The sequence below is a fragment of the Puma concolor genome, chromosome A1 (genome assembly GCF_028749965.1).
Source record: "Puma concolor isolate L17-30 chromosome A1, mPumCon1.1.hap2, whole genome shotgun sequence".
NCBI classification, from domain to species: domain Eukaryota; kingdom Metazoa; phylum Chordata; class Mammalia; order Carnivora; family Felidae; genus Puma; species Puma concolor.
Window position 1 is genome coordinate 115578920 of NC_141667.1, and position 21022 is coordinate 115599941.

Here is a 21022-nt window from a genome sequence, read left to right on the forward strand (position 1 = left end):
AGAGAGACACACACAGAATCCAAAGCAGGCTCCAGGCTCTGAGCTGTCAGCACAGAGCCCAATGCGGGGCTCGAACTCATGAACCATGAGATCATAATCTGACCGAAGTCAGATGCTTAACTGACTGAGCCACTCAGGCACCCCTGTCTTAAGGTATTTTTTAAATTTCCCCTTTGATTTTTTTATTAGCCCATTGGTTATTAAGTAGAATGTTGTTTGGCCTTCATGTGTTTTTTGTTTGTTTGTTTGTTTTTTCCCCATTTTTTTTCTTGCAAGTGATTTCTAGTTTCATACTGTGTGGTCAGAAAAAATGTTTGATATTATTTAGTTCTTCTTAAATTTATTGAGACTTGTTTTGTGGCCTAACATGTGATCTATTGGGAGAGTATTCCCTGTACACTTGAAAAGAATGTGTAGTCTGCTGTTTGGGGATGGAATGCTCTGTATATCTATTAAGTCCACCTGGTGTAACGTGTCGTTTAAAACCACTGTTTCCTTGTTGATTTTCTGTCTGGATGATCTATCCACCAATGTCACTGCTATTATTTCATTTACTGTCAATTCTCACCTTTATGTCTGTTAATATTGCTTTATATGTTAGGTGCCCCTGTGTTGGGTGCATAGATGTTTATAGGTGTTATATTCTTTGGTTTGGTTGATCCTTTTATCTTTTGTAATGCCATTCTTTGTCTTCAGTTACAGTCTGTGTGTGACTGTGTTTTTGTCTGATATAAGTATTACTCCAGCTTTCTTTTTACTTCTATTTGCATGGGCTGTCTTTTTCCATCTCTTCACTTTCAGTCTGTGTATGTCTTTATATCTGAAGTGAGTCTCGTGTAGGCAGCTTATAGATGGGTCTTGTTTTTTATGTTTCTTTTTTTTCTTTTTTTTTTTTTTTTAACCCATTTATACACCTTACGCCTTTTCTTTGGAGCATTTGGTTCATTTAATTTAATGTAGTTATTGATAGATAGGTACTTACTGCTGTTTTGTCAGTTGTTTTCTGTTTGTTTTTGCTGTTCTTCTCTGTTCCTTCTCTTGCTCTCTTTCTTTGTGATTTGGTGACTTTCCTTTGTGTTATGTTTGTATTCCTTTTTTGTGTATCTGTTATTTATAGGATTTAGTTTTGTGGTTTATATATAACATGAGGTTCATTCTGTTTTAAGTTGATGGTCATTTAAGTTCAAGTTAAAAGCACCATAGTTTAACCACCCTTACCACATTTTATGTTGTTGATATTATATTTTACATATTAATATGTTGTGTATCCTTTAATTATTGTGGGTCTAGATGATTTTACTACTTTTGTCTTTCAGTCTTCATAACTCACTCTGGTTGATCATTTATCTTTACTATGTGTTTACCTTTACCAGTTACATTTTATTTTTTTTCACAATTTTCTTATTTCTAGTTATGGCCTTTTCTTTTTTCATGTAAAGAAGTTTCCTAAAGGTTTCTTGTAAGGCTGGTTTGATGTTAATGAACTCCATTAGCTTTTGCTTATCTGAGAAGCTCTGATCTGTTGTTCAATTCTGAGTGATAACTTTGTCAGGTAGAATATTCTTGTTTTAAATGTTTTCCTTTCAACACTTTGAATATATTGTACTGCTTCCTTCTGGCCTATGAAATCTGAAAAATCAGCTGATAGTTTTTTGAGGGTCCCCTTATACATAACTAGTTGCTTTTCTGTTGCTACCTTAAAGATTTTGCCTTTAACTGTTGACACTGATTATTATGTGTCTTGGTGTGGGTCTCTTTAGGTTCATCTTGTTTGAGACTCTGTGCTTCCTGGCATGGGATGTCTGTTTCCTTCACCACGTCAGGGAAATTTCTGTCAATATTTCTTCAGATAGGTCTTCGACCCCTTTATGTCTCTCTTCTTCTGGTACCCATTATGCAAATGTTTCTCTGCTTCCCACATGTTGCTGAGAATGTTGCCCCAGAGGTCCCTTAAGCTATCCTCATTGTGTTTGATTCTTTTTTCCTTTTGCTGTTCCAGTTGGGTAGTTTCCACTATTCTGTCATCCAGGTTTCTGATCCATTCTTGTGCATCATCTCATCGACTGGTATTTTCTTCTAGTGTGTTTTTTCGTTTCAGTTTTTCTTGGGCTCTCATTGATTCTTTTTATATGTTGTTTGTCTTTGTTGAAGTTCTCAGTGTGTTCATCCATTCTCCCGAGTTTGGTGAACATCTTATGAAAATTAATTTGAACCTTTATCAGGTATATTGCTTCTCTCTCTTTTCTTTAGTTCTTTTTCTGAGGTTTTGTCTTGTTCTCTTGTCTTGAGCATATTCCTCTGTCTCTTTCTTGTGCCTGTTTGTGTTTGTTTCTGTGTATTAGGTAAATCAATTATATCTTTCAGTTTTGAAAGATTGGCTTTATGCAGAAAGTGTCCTGTCAGGCCCAGTTGTGCAACCCCTCTCCCACCTCCTCATTCTTGAGCCAGGTGCCTTAGAGGGCTCTCCTGTGTGGTCTGCACGTACCCTTCTTTTATAGCTGGGTTGCACTTGGTGTGAACTCCCTGGTGTGCAGGGCAGTTGTGCAGCTTTTTGTGAGGGCTACCCATGTCGACTCTGGATGTCCTGGTGAGTGGGGCTGGTCCTTGGTCTGTCTGGCTGAGAGTACAAGCCATAACCACTATGGGTATGCTTGTGTCAGAGTTGGCTCCTTGTGCAGCTGGCTGTGAAGTCCTGCTGCAGCAGCTGTGGCCATGTGTGTGGGTGGAATAGGCTTCCACTGTGGCTGGCTGTGACCTCCAGGTGTGACTATTGCAGGTGCCCTAGTATTTGGCTCTTTTCCCCTGGGGTGGAGGTTGCTTGCTGGGGATGGGAGTAGTGGGAGGCCAGGGCTCCAGTACAGCTGCCTCCACCCCCAGGTGTGGCAGGGTGGGAGCTGCTTTGGAGGCGTGCTGGGCTGGGCTGGCACAATCTGCAGAGAAAGGCTGGGGCCAGGTGATTGGTGTTAGCACAGTAGGTAGAGTGTCAGAAATGGCTCCTGCCAGGCTGGACCAGCTAGGTAGAAGGGAAATGAAAAAAAAAAAAAAAAAAAAAGAAGAAGAAAAAGGTGTCTGGTAACACACCCGTCTCTGGAGAATGTTCTAACAGATCCCTGCCCCTCTGGCACATGTCCTGAAATTGGTCAGTGAATCTCTTTTCAGCACCCAGGTGCTTTTCCAACTGCTGCCTCTGCTCTGGAACTTGGGATGAATGAGGTTATGCACCTGCCCTAAAGCATGGAACATAGGTTTCCTATTGCCTTCTGGGTCTCCCACACATAAGTCCACTGGTTTTCAAAGCCAGATATTATGGGCACTCATCTTTCCCGTGCTTAGCATAATGCTCTCTAGCTCCCAGTCTCTTAACTGGGGATCCAGATGTGGTGCTTGGACTCCTTGTTTCTCTTGGAGGGCCTGTATGTTTGATACCCTCCTGCAGGGGATCATTGTGCAGGAGGTGTGGGTACTAATTAGATAATGTCTTCACCCCCTCCCACCCATGTTAATGTGGCTTTTTCTTTTTTTCCTTAGTTGTGTAGGACATGTTCTGGTAGTCTTCAGTTTGTTTTCAAAGATAGTTGTTCTTTACATAGTTGTAGGTTTTGGTATGTCCATGGGAGGAAGTGAGCTCAGGATCTTCTTACTTTGCCATCTTGATCCCTCCTCCTGAATTCAATTTCCTTGAAAGATGAAGCACTCTTGAAAATTTCTGTTTCATTTTGTTTCAAGTTTGATAAAAAGTTCTTCGTGAAATTTATTTATTTATGCTGTCAAACTTTTGACATAAAGTTGTTCATAAATATAGTCTTATATATGATCTGTAGTGAGAACCCCACTTTGATTCCTGGTTTTTGTGATTTTTTTTTTTTTTCCTTTTTCTTCATCTTTGTAACTCAGGTTTTTTCTCCAAAGAAACAGCTTTTGTCTTAATGTTCTCTTTTGTTTGTCTATTTTCCATTTTATTAATTTCTGTTCTCTATTATACATTCTACTTACTTTGGTTTTACTCTTCTTTTTCTAGCTTGATTAGTAGAACATCAATGATTTGAGACCTTCTGTTCTTTTTGTTTCTATGTATGTGTGTATGTATTTTAAAGATAAAGTGGGTATTTATTTGTACTTAAACCTATAAACCACCAGCCAAGCTGGCCCTCAGCTTTCTACAAATACTGGAATAATGAACAAGTTAGGAGTTGTAATTAAACCAGTACAGGGGGCAGAGTAAATCAGTGATGCACATTATAACTTAACCCATCATCATAACAGTTGAAGTTGTTAACAAGCCTCACAATCTCAGAAAATACAAATAATCCTTCATCACATTTCTTTGTATTTTTACTTCCCATTCTTGAGGTTGAATTCTGGAGCCGAAAGATGTCCAATTTAGTATTGTATCTAGTTATATATAGCCAGAAACATCTTTTAGCATGTTGTCTATAGCAGCCAAAGCTACGGAATCCTCTTTGATTAGACTGCAACCATACCCCCTTGATTGACAGAATAAGCATAATGAAAAACAATATCAAGGAAGAGATACAGACCGTAAAAGACAAATCCTAGGAGAAGTAATACAGCCATCACCCACATTGAGATTGATATATTCATCGTCACACATCTGTAGGCTGTATGTTCAGAGTAATTTGGGATTAAATCTATTGTTTCCTGAGTACTAAAATACTTAGTGGTTTGCTGTATTACACTATGGCTTTCCCTAGCAGTTAGTTTTTGTCTTTCTGTCTGTCTTAATGTTTATTTATTTTTGAGAGGGAGAGACAGAGTGTGAGTGGGGGAGGAGCAGAGAGAGAGGGAGACACAGAATCCGAAGCAGGCTCCAGGCTCCGAGCTGTCCGCACAGAACCCGACACAAGGCTCCAACCCATGAACTGTGAGATCATGATCTGAGCCGAAATTGGATGCTTAACCTACTGAACCACCCAGCTGCCCCTCTCCAGCAGTTTCTAAGATGGACTCCAAATTGCTGACAGAATTTTGCTGGAACTGGATCTGGGCTGCAGGGATTCCTCTCCACAGTTGTGGAGCTGATTGTTCCAGGCCTGGCTGTTGCAGGCTTGGGGGTACCACGTCTGACTGTTCCAGTAATGGTTGCTCCATATTGGAAGGTTTCCGGAAGTGTTCATCAGGTATCCCTGGTGATAGGAATAGAAGTCTGGGTATTCTGGAGAGCTGAGTCACCCTGTTGTTATTCTTTGGCCAGTTGTTTTTCTGCCATCTCTTACATTTCATTCTCTGGTTTTGGAACCAGGTCTTAAACTGCTTATAGCTAAGGTTCAGAATGTTGGAAAGTTCTTGCATCTGCTAGAGACTGAGGTATTTCTGTGTCTGAAATCTCTCATTGAGTACATACAGCTGGGTTTGAGATAAGATGGTTCTGATCTTCTGTTTGTTGCCCTGAGCTGTATCTTCCTTCTTCCCTGTGATCTTCTCTGTAAAAGTGGGTAGTACTTTTACTCTGGGACTGGTGGAAGTATTGGGCCTGTACTGAACAAGCAGATCCATGGAGGAAGGAAGAGGAGCGATGGTCTCTGTGTGTGGGGTCTCAGCAGATGACATTTGCAAGGATGCATAATTTCCTTCAGGCCCATAAACCTCATGCATTGGAGAAGAGTCCCTAGAATTGGGTGCTTTGGGGGCAAAGTGGGCATTGGGGCTGAGCTGGATCCACACTCATGTTGCTGAGTAGAGGGTAGAGAGAAAAAAAAGAGGGAGATACAGGCTTATGTATTTAGATGGAAGAACTTAGAGAAATATGAAGATCTCCAGAGGTAAGAGTATCAGAAAGAATGAAGTGGTGTCACCACTGAAATAGCTAAGCGTCAACCAACCCAATTTACCAAAACACTCAATTTTTTATTGAAATTCCATCTAGTTACCTTATAGTGTAATATTAGTTTCAGGCATAGAATTTAGTGATTCACCACTTCCCAGTGCTCATCACAAGTGCCCTGCTTAATACCTATCATCCATTTGACCCATACCCCCGCCTACCTCCCCTCCACCAACCCTCAGTTTGTTGTCTATAGTTAAGAATCTGTTTTATGATTCTTAAACAGAATCTTTGCCTCTCTCTCTTCTCCCCACCCCACATTCATCTGTTTCGTTTTTTAAATTACACATGAGTGAAATCGTATGGGATTTGTCTTTCTTTGATGGACTTATTTTGCTTAGCATAATACTCTGTAGCTCCATCCACGTTGTTGCAAATGGCAAGATTTCATTCTTTTTTAATGGCTGATAATCTTCCATTGCATATATATGACTTCTTTATCCATTCTTCTATCAATGGACACTTGGGCTCCTTCCATAATTTGGCTATTGTAAATAATGCTGCAATAAACATAGGGGTGCATATATCCTTTCAAATTAGTGTTTTCATTGTTTTTATAATATATTTTTATCACTATATTTTGCCATTTTTATTACAATATGTCTTGGTGTGCATCTGCTTTTGTAATTTTTGGGAGTTCTCTGTGTCTTCTGGATCTGGATGTCAATTTCCTTCCCCAGGTTAGGGAATTTTTCAGCTATTATTTCTTCAAATAAATTCTGTGCCCCCTTTTCCCTTTCTTCTTCTTTTCTCTTCTTCTGTAATATGAGTGCTACTCTGTTTGATGGAGTCACTGAGTTCCGTAAGTGAATTCTTGTTTTGCATAATTCTTCCTCTTTCTTTTGTTCAGCTTGATTACTTTAATTACTGTGTCTTTTAGGTCACTAATTTGTTTCTCTGCTTCTTCCAGCCTGCTGTTTATTCCGTCAAGCATGTTTCTCTTTTTTATTGAGCCCTTTATCTGTGCTATGTTATTCCATATCTGTATGTTAATGGTCTCGCTGGTGTCCTCCACTCTTTTCTCAAGTCAAGTGAGTATTCTTATGATCATTGCTTTAAATTCTCCATCAGGTGTGTACTTATATCTGTTTCGCTTAGATCCCTGGCCATGGCCTTGTCTTGTTCTTTGATTTAGGTGAAATTCTTCTGGTGCCTGAGTGGCTCAATCATTGAACATCGGATTTCAGCTCAGGTCATGATCTCACCATTTGTGAGTTCGAGTCTCACATTGGGTGAGCACAAGCCCCGCTTCAGGTGAACACGAGCCCTGGTTCTGGCAAGCCCCGCTTCTCTCTCTCTCTGTCTCTCTCTCTGTCTCTCTCTCTCGCTCTCTCTGCTTTTCCTGGGATTCCCTCTCTTTCTCTGCCCCTTGCTTACTTTCGCCCTCTCCCCCTGCCCCCCAAAAAAGAAATTCCTCTCTCTTCTCATTTTGTCTAAGTCTTTGTGCCTGCTTCTGTATGCTAGGAAAGTCAGCTATACCTCTTGTTCTTGAGAGTAATGGTTTTATGAAGAGGAGGTGCCTAAGTATAGTATCACCTATTCCCCGGGCCTGGTGGTTTCTAGACTATCTCCATTGTATGCAGCGTGTGCTTGCTTTGCTGTTGTGTCCTGGCTGCTTTATCTCTCAGGCCAGTAGTCTGCAGAGGCTCTCTTTGTTGTGGGCAGTGTTTGGTCCTTGGCCTGGATGTGGTGAGTTTTACCTAGGTGTCTTCTGGTCTGCTTGTGATGTGAGACCTGTCACCACTGTGCCACTGCTGCCAGAACCAAGGGTCCCCCAAACTCCCTTGTCAGGAGATGAGGTGTGAGCATGGGTTTGGGCTGGTCTGGGAAGGGCCTGCCATGTTGGGACTGAGGCAAGCGTGACAGGAAAGGCCACCTCCACCAGAGTGTGGGGGTGTGGGCCTTGGTGTAAGCAAGTTAGGTAGCAAATGTCTGTGCTGGTTCCTACAGGTGGTCCCATGCTTATGGTGAGGGACAGGGTGGGAAATGGTGCCTGTGAGTTCTTTTCTTCCAGAAGGGGACTGTGAATACTCCCTCTCTGTGACATGCTCTGAGATGAGCAGCTACTAACCTCACCATGTGTGCCCCAGGTTCTTTTCAGATAACTGTTTCCATGTCCTAAGTCTACAGAGTATTTGACCTGCCTTTTCTTCAAGAGTAGCCCGATATCCTCCAAGCTCTCCCAGAACCAAGCTGACCTTTAAAACTGTAGGCTTTAAGCACAACTGGGTGCAAGAACTCAAGCAATTTGGGCCCTCTTGCTTTCCTAGCCAGTTGCTCTGGGGATTTGTTTTCCCTGTGTGCTCCCCTCTGTGTTTGTCTCTTGCTTTTCTCTGTGGCCACAGCTCCCTCCTCACTGCAGTGGCCACAATGTTTTTCTCTCCCAGACCTGTCTCGGTACTTGCTGTGTTCTTCGATATGGCCTCTCCCTTTAGTTGTGGAGTTTGTTTTGCCAGTCTTCAGGTTGATTTCTGGGGTATTTAGGATCATTTGATAGTTATCTAGATTTGTTCGTGAGGAAAGGTGAGCTTAGGTCCCCCCTACTCTGCTAGCTTCCCCTGTCTCAAGAATCCAGTTCTTTTATTAAGCCAGAAAGAAAATACCTTTGCAAAAATAGAAAAAATGTCATTCTTCTCACTACTTATGGGGGAAATGGATTAACTGTTTTTTATAAAGGTATGTCATCCACATTAAGATGTAATAGATTTTGAATTTTTATTTTTAATTAATTAATAAGTAAATATTTTAAAACATCAGTTTTCATGTGATACAGGAAATATCAATGGATATATCCCATATAAACGAAAGCTCCTTGGGGACTCTTGGTAATTTTCAAAAGTGTAGTAGAGTCTGAAGACAAAAATGTTTTAGAATCGAGTGTTAGAACTACAAACTGTGATGCAAAATTTTGAGGAAGGACATTTCATTGGAGTTAATGCCCATTCTATGAATTACAGTAGTGTATGGCATATTGATAAAGTTAGACACAGAATATTTCGAAGTTATTTTGTGCCATAGGACCTAAAATATTTCATTAAAAGCGGAAGAAAAAAATGATCTCTGCTAGTCTTTGTGTGGATTAGCAAAAGCCACTTTTTTTTTAAGCAAAAGCCACTTCTTCCTTCAGCCACTTTACTGCCATCTAGTGGAAAGTAATTGTAATAAATACACAACTCTTTTAGGACTGTAGTGTGAATGATGCCCCATAGAATTGTGTAGTACACAGTTGGTTGTGGCAGCTTTGAATATTGGTTCTCAACCACTTCTCAGACAAAACTATGAGTTCAAGAAGTTTGAGAACCACTGGCATGAGCAAAGGTACAGAGATGGGATTGAACACAATGGGTTCACAGAGCAAGACTACAGTGATCTGAGTACAGCAAACAATTGCATTAGGAATGGTAGGAAGTAAAGTTTTTAGGCAGACTAAGATCATTGGAAATGTTGAGATTTGAGGCATTAGGTGGTTGGTGGTCATTGAAGGTTCAGAGCATTAGCATGTAGAAGTAGTTTAGGAAGCTAGATCGGTGGGTAAATAGATGGTGGATGGATGGGTGGGAGCTTGAATGGCCAGCTAGGAGCTGGGTGGTCTTCAGAACAGGAGATCAGCAAAGAAGTTACCAAGTGTCTTGATACACCTTCTCCTTGGTTGTAGCTGTCTGTCAGAATGGGAAAATAGGAATGTCCTGTCAGACAATAAACATTGACTCTAGATTTTAGATAGAAAAAATAGAAGTCCCAGTGATTGCCTTTTGAGCTTTTTAATTTTCTCAGAGGCACACTGACACAACTGCTTTATTCATGAGAGAGAGGTGACCTAGAGGCAAATGTTCAAATAATTGGTAAAGTTAACACCAAGATCATCCTTTATTAAAGAAAATTTTTACTTTGCTGCCCTCTTCTGGAAATTACATAATTGCTTAAATAATTCTTAACACTGTTGGTCAATTAGTGTGGGCTGAATTGCCATTGAAAGGCTGGAACGAACTGCAAAAGAAGGAAATCAAGGTAAAATATAAAAAAGAAATGAAGCCAAACCAAAAAATATACAAATTTAGAAATATTTTACCACCTTATATTTGAAAATTTCTAATCTGTGGAAAAGTACAATGAACAGCCATCTATCTTTTTTGTAGTTTCACCAATTGTTAATATTTTGCAGTATTGCCTCCCTTTCTCTTTTTTTTTCCTTTCCATTTGAACACGAATTCTCCATATCGGCTTTACAAGAACAACATTTTTCTAAGTAATCCCAATATCCTGTCTTTTAAAATGAACATTAATTCAGTATCATGACTATATAGTCCATACTCAAATTTCTGTCATCTCAAAAATGACTTTGCTAGCTATTTTTTCTTTTGTTATTTGTTTTTTAAATTGGATCAGAGTTTACGTATTGCTTTTAGTCTGTTTTAATCTGGTCTAATTTAGTCTACCCCTGCTTTTGTTTTTCATGACCTAAAACTTTTACGAAGAGATCAAACCTGCTGTCTTACATAACTGTTTTATGTTCACCATTTGGTGAGAGGGATATTTATGATGTATGTTATATATAATGTGTGCTTCTTACTGCATCACATCAGGAGGGACATCATTTCAGGCTGTCCTAGTATTGTTGATACTACATGTGATCACTTTTTTAAAAATGACAACAGACCTTCACTGGAAGATAATGGTTTCCCTTTGTATTTATGAGTAATCTCTAGAGTGATGCTCTGTGACCATGAGAGTATCCTTTTCCCCAACATTTCACAGTGGTTTCAGCATCAATGAGGATTTTTTGCCTGGTCTGTTATTACACTAGGGTTCATGAAGTGATGTGTTTTTAATTTTTTTTTAATGTTTACTGATTTTTGAGAGAGAGGGAGAGAGCATGAGTGGGGGAGGGGCAGAGAAAGAGGGAGACACAGAATCTGAAGCAGGCTCCAGGTTCTGAGATGCCAGCACAGAGCCTGACGCAGGGCTTGAACTCATGAATTGTGAGATCATGACCTGAGCTCAAGTTGGACCCTCAACCAACTGAACCACCCAGGTGTCCCAAAATGATGTGTTTTAATTGATCCCCATGTCTATATTTATTAGTTTATTAGCTGATATTCGTTTGTAAAAAGCAGCTTTCCTTTTCTCATTCTCTGCCCTCTTGTAATCACTGTGGATTCATGGGTCTTTTTTTATTCAGCATGATAACGTCGTTATCCCACTTACTGATCAAATTGCTCCAAATTTATTCTGTAGGAGCCCAGTTAAGCTGCATCCTTTATTTAATTAATTTATTTTATTTTGTTTTGTTTTGTTTTATTATTTATTTTATCTTTTTAATGTAATTTTTCTAAATTTACATCAAAATTAGCATATAGTGCAACAATGATTTCAGGAGCAGATTCCTTAGTGCCCTTACCCTTTTAGCCCATCCCCCCTCCCACACCGCTTCCAGTAACCCTCTGTTTGTTCTCCATATTTAAGAGTCTCTTATGTTCTGTCCTCCTCCCTGTTTTTATATTATTTTTGTTTCCCTTCCCTTGTGTTCATGTGTTTTGTCTCTTGAAGTCCTCATATGAGTAAAGTCATGTGATATTTGTCTCTCTCTGACTGACTAATTTCACTTAGCATAATACCCTCCAGTTCCATCCATGTAGTTGCAAATGGCAAGACTTCATTCTTTTTGATTGCTGAGTAATACTCCGTTGTATATATACACCACATCTTCTTTATCCATTCATCCAATGATGGACAGTTGGGCCCTTTCCATACTTTGGCTATTGTTGATAGTGATGCTATAAACATGGGGGTGCATGTGTCCCTTCGAAACAGCATACCTGTATCCCTTGGATAAATACCTAGTAGTATAATTTCTGGGTTGTAGGGTAGTTCTGTTTTTAGTTTTTTGAGTAACCTCCCTACTGTTTTCCAGAGTGGCTGCACCAGCTTGCATTCCCATAAGTTGCATCCTTTAAAAAAAAAAAAAAAAAGTTTACTTATTTATTTGGGGAGAGAGCACGAGTAGGGGAGGAGCAGAGAGAGGGGGAGAGAGAGAATCCCAAGCAGGCTCTGTGCTGTCATCTCAGAACCCAAAGCTGGACTCAATATCATGAACTGTGAGATCATGACCTGAGCCGAAATCAAGAGTCAGATGCTTAACTGACTGAGCCACCCTGGCACCTGAGCTGCATCCTTTTGACATGTCCCATTAGGCTTATATACTAGGCTCACTTCTTATTTTATTGTGCCAGATCTGAAAGTAGCTGTTTATATGAGGATCCCTGTTTTGTTTTGTTTTTCATTTAGGTTTTCAGCCTTAGAAACCAAGATTGAGAAGCTAGGTGTGCTCAGTGTTACTAAAAACTATATTTTAAAAACCATGCGTTCATATCCAGTTGAAATTTACTAACATTTGATTTTTCCCCACCTCCTCCATTCATATTTGTATCTTCCTTCTCGCACACTGAAAACCCTCTTCCTTGGTGGCATCAATATATTTGTTTTTTTTTTTTTTTAACATTTATTTATTATTGAGAGACAGAGAGAGACAGAGCGTGAACAGGGGAGGGGCAGAGAGAGAGGGAGACACAGAATCTGAATCAGGCTCCAGGCCCCGAGCTGTCAGCACAGAGCCCGATGCGGGTCTTGAACTCAGAAACCGCGAGATCATGACCTGAGCCGAAGCGGGACACTTAACCAACTGAGTCACCCAGGCGCCCCAATATTTCTTATTCACTGTATCCTATAAAATGCAAAATGCTTTGAGAATTACAACATCACTACTGAAACCAAATATGTATTTGCTTTCTTTGTTCTTGAATATATCCCACCAAGAATATACAGTCAGAAAACTGGTCTCATTAAACTATAAATATATTTTAAAAAATTTAAGTTTATTTATTATGAGAGAGAGAGAGAAGAGAGCGCATGCATAAGCAGGGGAGGGGCAGAGGGAAGGAGATAGAATCCCAAGTAGGCTCCACACCATCAGGGCAGAGCCTGATAATGGGGCTCCAACTCACTAACTGTGAGATCATGACCTGAACCAAGATCAAGTATCAGATGCTTAACCGACTGTGCCACCCAGGTGCCCCATTCAGCTATAAATATTTTAATTAAGTTAGAAATCAACTGTATTTTTTTAGTCAATAATTTCTCCTTGCCATTTAGTTCAACAAACCTGAGTCTGTTTCAGTCTCTGTATTAGTCAGTGAAGGCACAGTTATAAGATACTGTTCTTACAGCTGCAAAACTCACAGTCTCATACAGAAGAAAGGTAATTCAAAGAGTATAGGCAAGTAGGGAGAGGACCAAAAAGTTAAGTTAGGGATGCCAAAGCATTACAGAAGAGAATCATCTGACTCAGCATGGGTAGGGGTGACCTTTAGAGGAATTAAGAGTAAGTCTTGAAGGACAAGTTGGAGTGAATCAAGTGAAGAGAGGGGCAGGGGTAGAAGAGTGTGATGACAAGAGAGACCATATCATATGTTGGGAAATAGCAATAGCAGGGAAGGTATCTTGGTCATGAGAAGGTGATAGTTTAGAAGGTGATGGAGTAAAGCAGAGGTCAGACCATGAAAAGAACCTCTTAAGCATCTAGACTACTTCGCTTTGCTTTTACTCCTACATAAGTTTTTTTTTTTTTTTTTAATGACATACAGTATTGTATTAGTTTTACAGGTACAACAATGATATGTGTGTATTTTGCAAAATGATCACCACCACAATAAGTCAACATCCATCACCACACGGTTATAATTTTTTTCTTGTGATGATAATTTGTAAGATACTCTCTCGAATATACAATATAGCTGTCACCATGTTGTGCTCATTACTGTACATCCCTAGGACTTACAGCTGGAAGTTTGTACCCTTTAACCACCTTTACCCATTTTTTTTTTTCAACGTTTTTATTTATTTTTGGGACAGAGAGAGACAGAGCATGAACGGGGGAGGGGCAGAGAGAGAGGGAGACACAGAATCGGAAACAGGCTCCAGGCTCCGAGCCATCAGCCCAGAGCCTGACGCGGGGCTCGAACTCACGGACCGCGAGATTGTGACCTGGCTGAAGTCGGACGCTTAACCGACTGCGCCACCCAGGCGCCCCACCACCTTTACCCATTTTGACCTCCTACTAACCCCCCTGCCCTGCAAACTGGCAACCACCAATCTGTTCTCTGTATCTAGGTTTTTTTTTTTTTTTTTTTTTTTTTTAAGTTCTACATATTTGTGGATCATACGGTCTTTGTCTATTTCTGATGTAATTATTTCACTTAGCTTAACATCTTCAAGGTCCATCCATGTTGTTAAAAATGGTAGGATTTCTTTCTTTTTTACAGCTGAATAATATTTATACACACACACACACACTGACACACATGCATCTTTAACCATTCATCCATTCGATGGACGGTTAGGTTTTTTTCATGTCTTGGCTACTGAAAATAATGCTGCAGTGAACATAGGGATGCAGATATCTTGTTGAGAAACTAATTTCATTTCCTTTGGATAAATACCCAGCAGTGGAATTGATGGATCATGTGGAAGTTTTGTTTCTATTTTTTTGAGGAAACTTCATACTGTTTTCCATAGTGGCTGCCCCATTTTACATTCCCTGAGGTGATGTCTCATTGTGATTTTGATTTGCGTTTTCCTGATTAGTGATGTTGAGCACCTGTTCATATGTCTAGCCATTTGTATGTTACCTTTAGAAAACTATTCAGATCCTCTGTGCATCTTTTAATCAGATTGGTTTTTGCTACTGAGTTGTGAGTTCTTTGCATATTTGGGGTATTAACCCCTTATGAGACACATGATTTGCAAATATTTTCTACCATTTAGTAGGTTGACTTTTCATTTTGTTGATTTTTTTTTCTGTATAGAAGTTTTTAGTTTCGTATTCCACTTACTAATTTTTGCTTTTGTCGCTTCCACTTTGGTGTCCTATCCAGAAGATTGTTGCCAAGAATTTTTATCCCTGTGTTTTCTTCTAGGACTTTTACATTTTCAAGTCATATGTTTAAGTCTTTAATCCATTTTGAGTTAATTTTTATGAGTAATGTAAGATCAGGGTCAGTTTCATTATTCTGAATACAGTTATCCAGGTTTTCCCAGCACCATTTTGAAGAGACTTTTTTCCCCCTTACTGAATATTCTTGACTCCCTTGTCAAATATTAGTTGCCTCTATATGCGAGGTGTATGCCTAGACTCTTCATTTAGTTCCATTTGTCAATGTGTCTATTTTCATGCCAATACCATCCCATTTTGGTTACTATCGCTCTGTAGTATAGTTTGAAATCAGGAAGTGGGAACTCTCTAGCTTTGTCTTGTCAGGTTTGCTTTGGCTTTTAGGTGTCTTTAGTGGTTCCATACAAATTTTAGAATTGCCTTTTCTTTTTCTGTGATAATTATCGCTGGAATTCTGATAGAGACTGCATTGACTCTATGGCTTTGGGTAGTATGGACATTTTGACAGTATTCTTCCAGTCTATGAACACAGATTATCTTTTCATTCATTTGTGTTTAATTAAGTTTCTTTCATCATAGTTTTATAGTTTTCAGTGTCTAGATCTTACACCTCCATGGTTACAGTTATTCCTTTGTCTTTTATTGGTTTTGATGCACTTGTAAATGAGATTGTTTTCTTTTTTAAAAATTTTTTGTAATATTTTTAAGCTTTTAAAATTTATTTTGATAGAGATAGAGAGCAAGTGGGGGAGGGGCAGAGAGAGAGGGAGACAAAGAATCCCAAGCAGGCTCTGTGCTATCAGCCCAGAGCCTGATGTGGGGCTTGAACTCATGAACCCTGAGGTCATGACCCGAGCTGAAACCAAGAGTCGGAAGCCCAACTGATTGAGCCACCCAGGCTCCCCTCTTTATTCTTTATCTATTTTTTAGATATTTCATTGTTAGTGTAGAGAAACAGCTGATTTCTGTTCTTTTGTTGTTAGTTTTGTATCTACAACTTAAAAACTTTTTTTAAATTGAAGTATAGTTGACATGCAATCTTGTATTAGTTTGAAGTGTACCAAGTAATGATTCAATATTTAAATATATTATGAAATGGTGAACCAAACAGTTACTTTGGTATTATTTTGTTTTTAATTTTTTAAAGTGTTTACTTATTTTTGAGAGAGAGAGAGAGAGACAGAGCATGGGCAGGGGAAGGGCAGAGAGAGAGATAGAGAGGGAGGCACAGAATCTGAAGCAGGTTCCAGGCTCTGAGCTGTCAGCACAGAGCCTGATGTGGAGCTCGAACCCACAAATGGTGAGATTATGACCTGAGCTGAAGTCAGACGCTTAACTGACTGAGCCATCCGTGCACCCCTGTTTTGGTATTGACTGTATTCCTTATGCTGTACTTTTGATCCCATTACTTACTTTATAACTGGAAGTTTGTACCTCTTAGTCCCCTTCAGCTTTTTCCTCATCACCCCTCTCACCCTCTTGCCATTCCACTCCCCTCTGGCAACCACAAGTTCTTTGTATTTATGAGTCCATTTGTTCACGTGTTTTGTTTTTTACATTCTACACATAAGTGGAATCATGTGGTATTTGTCTTTCTCTGACGTTTTTCACTTAGCATAATATACCTGCTACGTCTATCCATGTTATGACAAGTGGTTAAGATTTCATTCTTTATTTTTTTATGGCTGAATAATATTTCATTATGGATGTATATATACACATACACATACCCCACACACACCACATCTTCTATTTCCATTCATCTATTGATGGACACTTGGGTTGTTTCTATATTTTAGCTTTTGAAAATAATGCTGCAGTAGACATAGGGGGAAGCATATATATTTGTGATTTAGTGTTTTTATTTTCTCTGGATAAATACTGAGAAGTGGAATCACTGGATCATATGGTAATTCTAATTTTAATTTTTTGAGGAACTTCCATACTGTTTTTCATAATGGCTGCGCCATTTTGCATTCCCTCCAGTAGTGCATAAGGGTTCTCTTTTCTCCACGTCTTTGCCAGCATTTGGCATTTCTTATCTTTTTAATAGTAGCCATTCTGATCAGTGTGAAGTGATTCTTCACTGTGGTCTTGATTTGCATTTCCCTGATGATTGGTGATGTTGAGCATCTTTTCATGTGTATGTTGGCTTTCTGTAGATGTCATTTGGAAAAATAACTATTCAGGTCCTCTGAATAGTTTTTTAATCACATTGTTTGCTTTTCAGTGTTCAGTTGTATGAGTTCTTTATATATTTGGATATTAACCCCTCATTGGATATATCATTTGCAGTTATCTTCTCCTATTCAGTAGGCTGCCTTATTGTTTTGTTGATGGCTTCTTTCTCTGTGCAAAAGGGTTTTTTTTGTTTGATGTAGTCTCAGTAGTTTATTTTTGCTCTTGTTGCCCTTGCCAAAGGAGAGAGAGCCAAAAAATATTGATAAGAATGATGGCTAAGAGTTTATTTCCTATGTTTTCTTTTAAGATTTTCATGATTTTGTCTCCTGTGTTTAGGTCTTTAATCCATTTTGAGCTTATTTTGGTAAGTGGTATGAGAAAATGGTTGTTTTAGTTTTTTTACTTGTAGCTGTCCAGTTTTTCTAACACCATTTATTGGAGACACTGTCTTTTCCCCATTGTATATCCTTGCTTCGTTTGTCATAGATTAATTGGCCATATACGTGTTGGCCTATTTCTGGGCTCTCTATTCTCTTACATTGATGTTTCTGTGTTTAGGCCAGTACCATAATGTTTTTATTATTACAGCTTTGTAGTATAGTTTAAAATCTGGGATTGTGATACCTCCAGCTTTGTTATTCTTTCTCAGGATTGCTTTGGCTACCTGGAATCTTTTGTGGTTTCAGAAAAAGGTTAGGATTCTTTGTTCTTGTTCTGTGAAATAGGCTGTTGGCATTTTGATAGGGATTGCCTTGAATCTACAGACTGCTTTGGATAGTATGGACATCTTAACAACATTAATTTTTCCAGAGGAGGAGCACGGTTTATCTTTTCATTTACTTGTGTCATCGTCCGTTTCTTTCATTAGTGTTTTACAGTTGACAGAGTCCAGGTCTTTCACCTCCGTGGTCAAATTTACTCCCAGGTATTTTATTCTTTTTAATGCAGTTGTAAATGGAATGATTTTCTTATTTTTCTCTTTCTGCTGGTTTGTTCTCAGTGAATAGAAATGCAACATATTTCTATATATTGATTTTTGTATCCTGCAGCTTCACTGAATTAATTTATTAGTTCTAACAGTTTTTGGTGGAGTCTTTGGTATTTTCTATATGTAAGATGATATCATCTGCAGACAAAGACATTTTACTTCCTCCTTTCTGATTTAGATGCCTTTTAGTTCTTTTTCTTATTAATTGATTAATTATTTTAGAGAGAGAGCATGCGAGCAGGGGAGAGGGGCAGAGGGAAAGGGAGGGAGGGTGAGAGAGAGAGAGAGAGAGAGAGAAAGAGAGAGAGAAAGAAAGAATATTAAGCAGGTTCCATGCTTAGCACCAAGCCCGATGTGGGACTTGTTCCACAACCCTGGGATTATGTCTTGAGTTGAAATCAAGAGTTAGATGCTCAACCGACTGAGCCACCCAGGTACCCCAGTTCTTTTTCTTATCTAATTGTTCTGGCCAGGAAATTCTAGTACTTTGTTGAATAAGATTGGTGAGAGAAGGCACCCCTGATTGTTCTGGGGGGAGGGATCTGATCTTGGAGGGAGAGCTTTCTACTTTTCATCTCCATAACAAAGTTATGTACAACCCTCATTCTGTCAGCATATTATGTAAATGTTGAGAAATCTCCTTGAATAAATTGACTTTAAGTTACAGATATGAAAACTTAGTTGAGTATGTTAGTGTGCTTGTCATATATAGCCTTTATTATGTTGACATATGTTCCTTCTGTACCCAAATTATTGAGCATTTGTATCATAAAATGATGTTGTCATTTTGTCAAAAGCTTTCTGCATCTATCTGGTGTATCACATTTATTGATTTGTAGATGTTGAACCGTGCTTGTATCCCAAGAATTAATTCCTCTTGTTCATGGTATATGATCCCTTTCCTGTGCTGTTGAATTGGTTTGATAATGTTTTGATTTTTTCCATCTCTATTTATCAGGGATTTTGGCCTATAGTTTTCTTACAGAGTCCTTAGGGCTATGTTATCAGGGTAATGGTGGCCTCATGAAATGAGTTTGGGACTGTTCCTTTGTCTTCATTTTTTGGGAAAAGTTTGAGAAGGATATTAACTCTTTAAATGTTTGATAGAATTCACCTGTGCAAAAATCTAGTCCTGGGCTTTTCTTTTTGGGGAGTTGATTACTGATTCAGTCCCCTTACTTTTATCAGTCTGTTCACTTTTGCTTTTTCCTCATGATTCAGTTTTTTTTTTTTTCAATTTTTTAAAATGTTTTTATTTATTTTTGAGAGAGACAGAGACAGAATGAGAGTGGGTTAGGGGCAGAGAGAGAGGGAGACACAGAATCCGAAGCAGGTTCCAGGCTCTGAGCTGTCAGCACAAAGCCCGATGCGGGGCTTGAACTCACAAACCATGAGATCGTGACCTGAGCTGAAGTGGGACGCTAAACCAACTGAGCCACCCAGGCTCCCCTCCTCATGATTCAGTTTTGATAGGGACCTTTTTATGCTGCCGTGATGTCACTCTCCCTTCTTAATTTCTTATCTGGACACTGCAGTTATCTTCTGACTTTGTACCTGCCTCTGCTACTAACTGGTTTGATTCTTTAAGATGCTACTAGAGTGATCTTTACAAAATACAAATGCAGTCATGCCACTTGGTGCCAAGGATTTTTCAGTATCTCTCATACCATGTTTTTTCTCCCTCTTCTCTTTCTCCCCCTTTCACCCTAGTCACACCCTCATCCTCAGTATGCCTTTATACGCGTTGAGAAATCTCCTTCAGCAAATTAACTTCAAGGGGAAATAGCATTTAGTAATCTCAAAAATAAATTGGGGCGCCTGGGTGGCGCAGTCGGTTAAGCGTCCGACTTCAGCCAGGTCACGATCTCGCGGTCCGTGAGTTCGAGCCCCGCGTCGGGCTCTGGGCTGATGGCTCGGAGCCTGGAGCCTGTTTCCAATTCTGTGTCTCTCTCTCTCTCTGCCCCTCCCCCGTTCATGCTCTGTCTCTCTCTGTCCCAAAAATAAATAAATGTTGAGGGAAAAAAAAAAATTTTTTTTTTAAATAAAAAAAAAAAAAAAAACTCTGACAGGAATTTCAGTACTGTGGGAAAAGGAACTTGGTGCATGATGCCTTTGCCTCTTACATCATCAGGTTAGCCCAAGTTTATTTCTACATGGCTGGCAAAGTAGGAGGGCCATGAGGCCTGGGCTATGGTGATTCTGGGTTAATTACAAAGTGGTAAGACTGGCTTCAGTCATGGATGGAGTCCTTTAGTCACAGATAATGCCTATCTATTGTCAAATAAATTCACAAAGTTATCTAGATCACAGTAATGGTATATTTGAATGCTCCATATGCAGAATTTGCTACCTGCTAATCACGCTTTAGTGGTAAACATTTCACATCAGCGCATATAATTAGACATTGATTTTCTCTTCAGAGGTTAGTTTTCTAGCATCTATAATCAGCATCTCCACTTTCTCCCCATCTCATAGCTCTTTGAAGACAAAAGTCCTAGACCCACTTTTCCAAAGTGGCGATTCTACTCCTGTTTTCTACCTTCTTTTGTTTTATAAGCCTGGACCAAAATCAGAGATTAATAAGTGGCTAGCCACAGGTCAAATCTAGCATATGAATTTTGGTTAGCCTACAGTTCCTAATCCAAATTTTAAATTAGTTTCTAATGTTTAAAAACCAGGAAATTACAGATAAAATCCAGATTTCCAGCTTCTTTTGAAAATTTAAAGGCTTTGGCAGTACTTTTTGTTTTGTTCTGTTTTTTTCCCCCATTTCAGTGTGGTGAGTTCTGACCCCTTTCTTGGATGTGAATTTGGCATGAACTCTCAGGTTGGCCACAAGCCCTGCTAAAGACCCTTCTAGCCACAAAGAAGTATTTGAGTCTATGCCCTTGGGGTCACTCATTCATTCATACAAACATATATTGTGTATCCAATGTACCTGGCAATTCTTGGTCACTTACATAGGTTCTTCTCCTTCAGATAACATTGTCACTTTGATTTCATAGAAGCAGAAATGGGGGTTCAGAGAGTCAAATGGCAATTGGCAGAGCCAGATGTGATCTAG

At 39.3% G+C, this 21022-nt stretch overlaps 1 long non-coding RNA gene and 1 pseudogene across 1 annotated transcript in view; one reads left to right on the plus strand and one right to left on the minus strand.

Moving 5' to 3' along the window:
* LOC147584381 (uncharacterized) overlaps positions 1 to 21022 on the plus strand; it is a 39273-nt gene that overhangs the window by 4447 nt on the left and 13804 nt on the right. The window lies entirely within an intron of this gene.
* LOC112861077 (homeobox protein NANOG-like) lies at positions 4605 to 5686 on the minus strand (annotated as a pseudogene).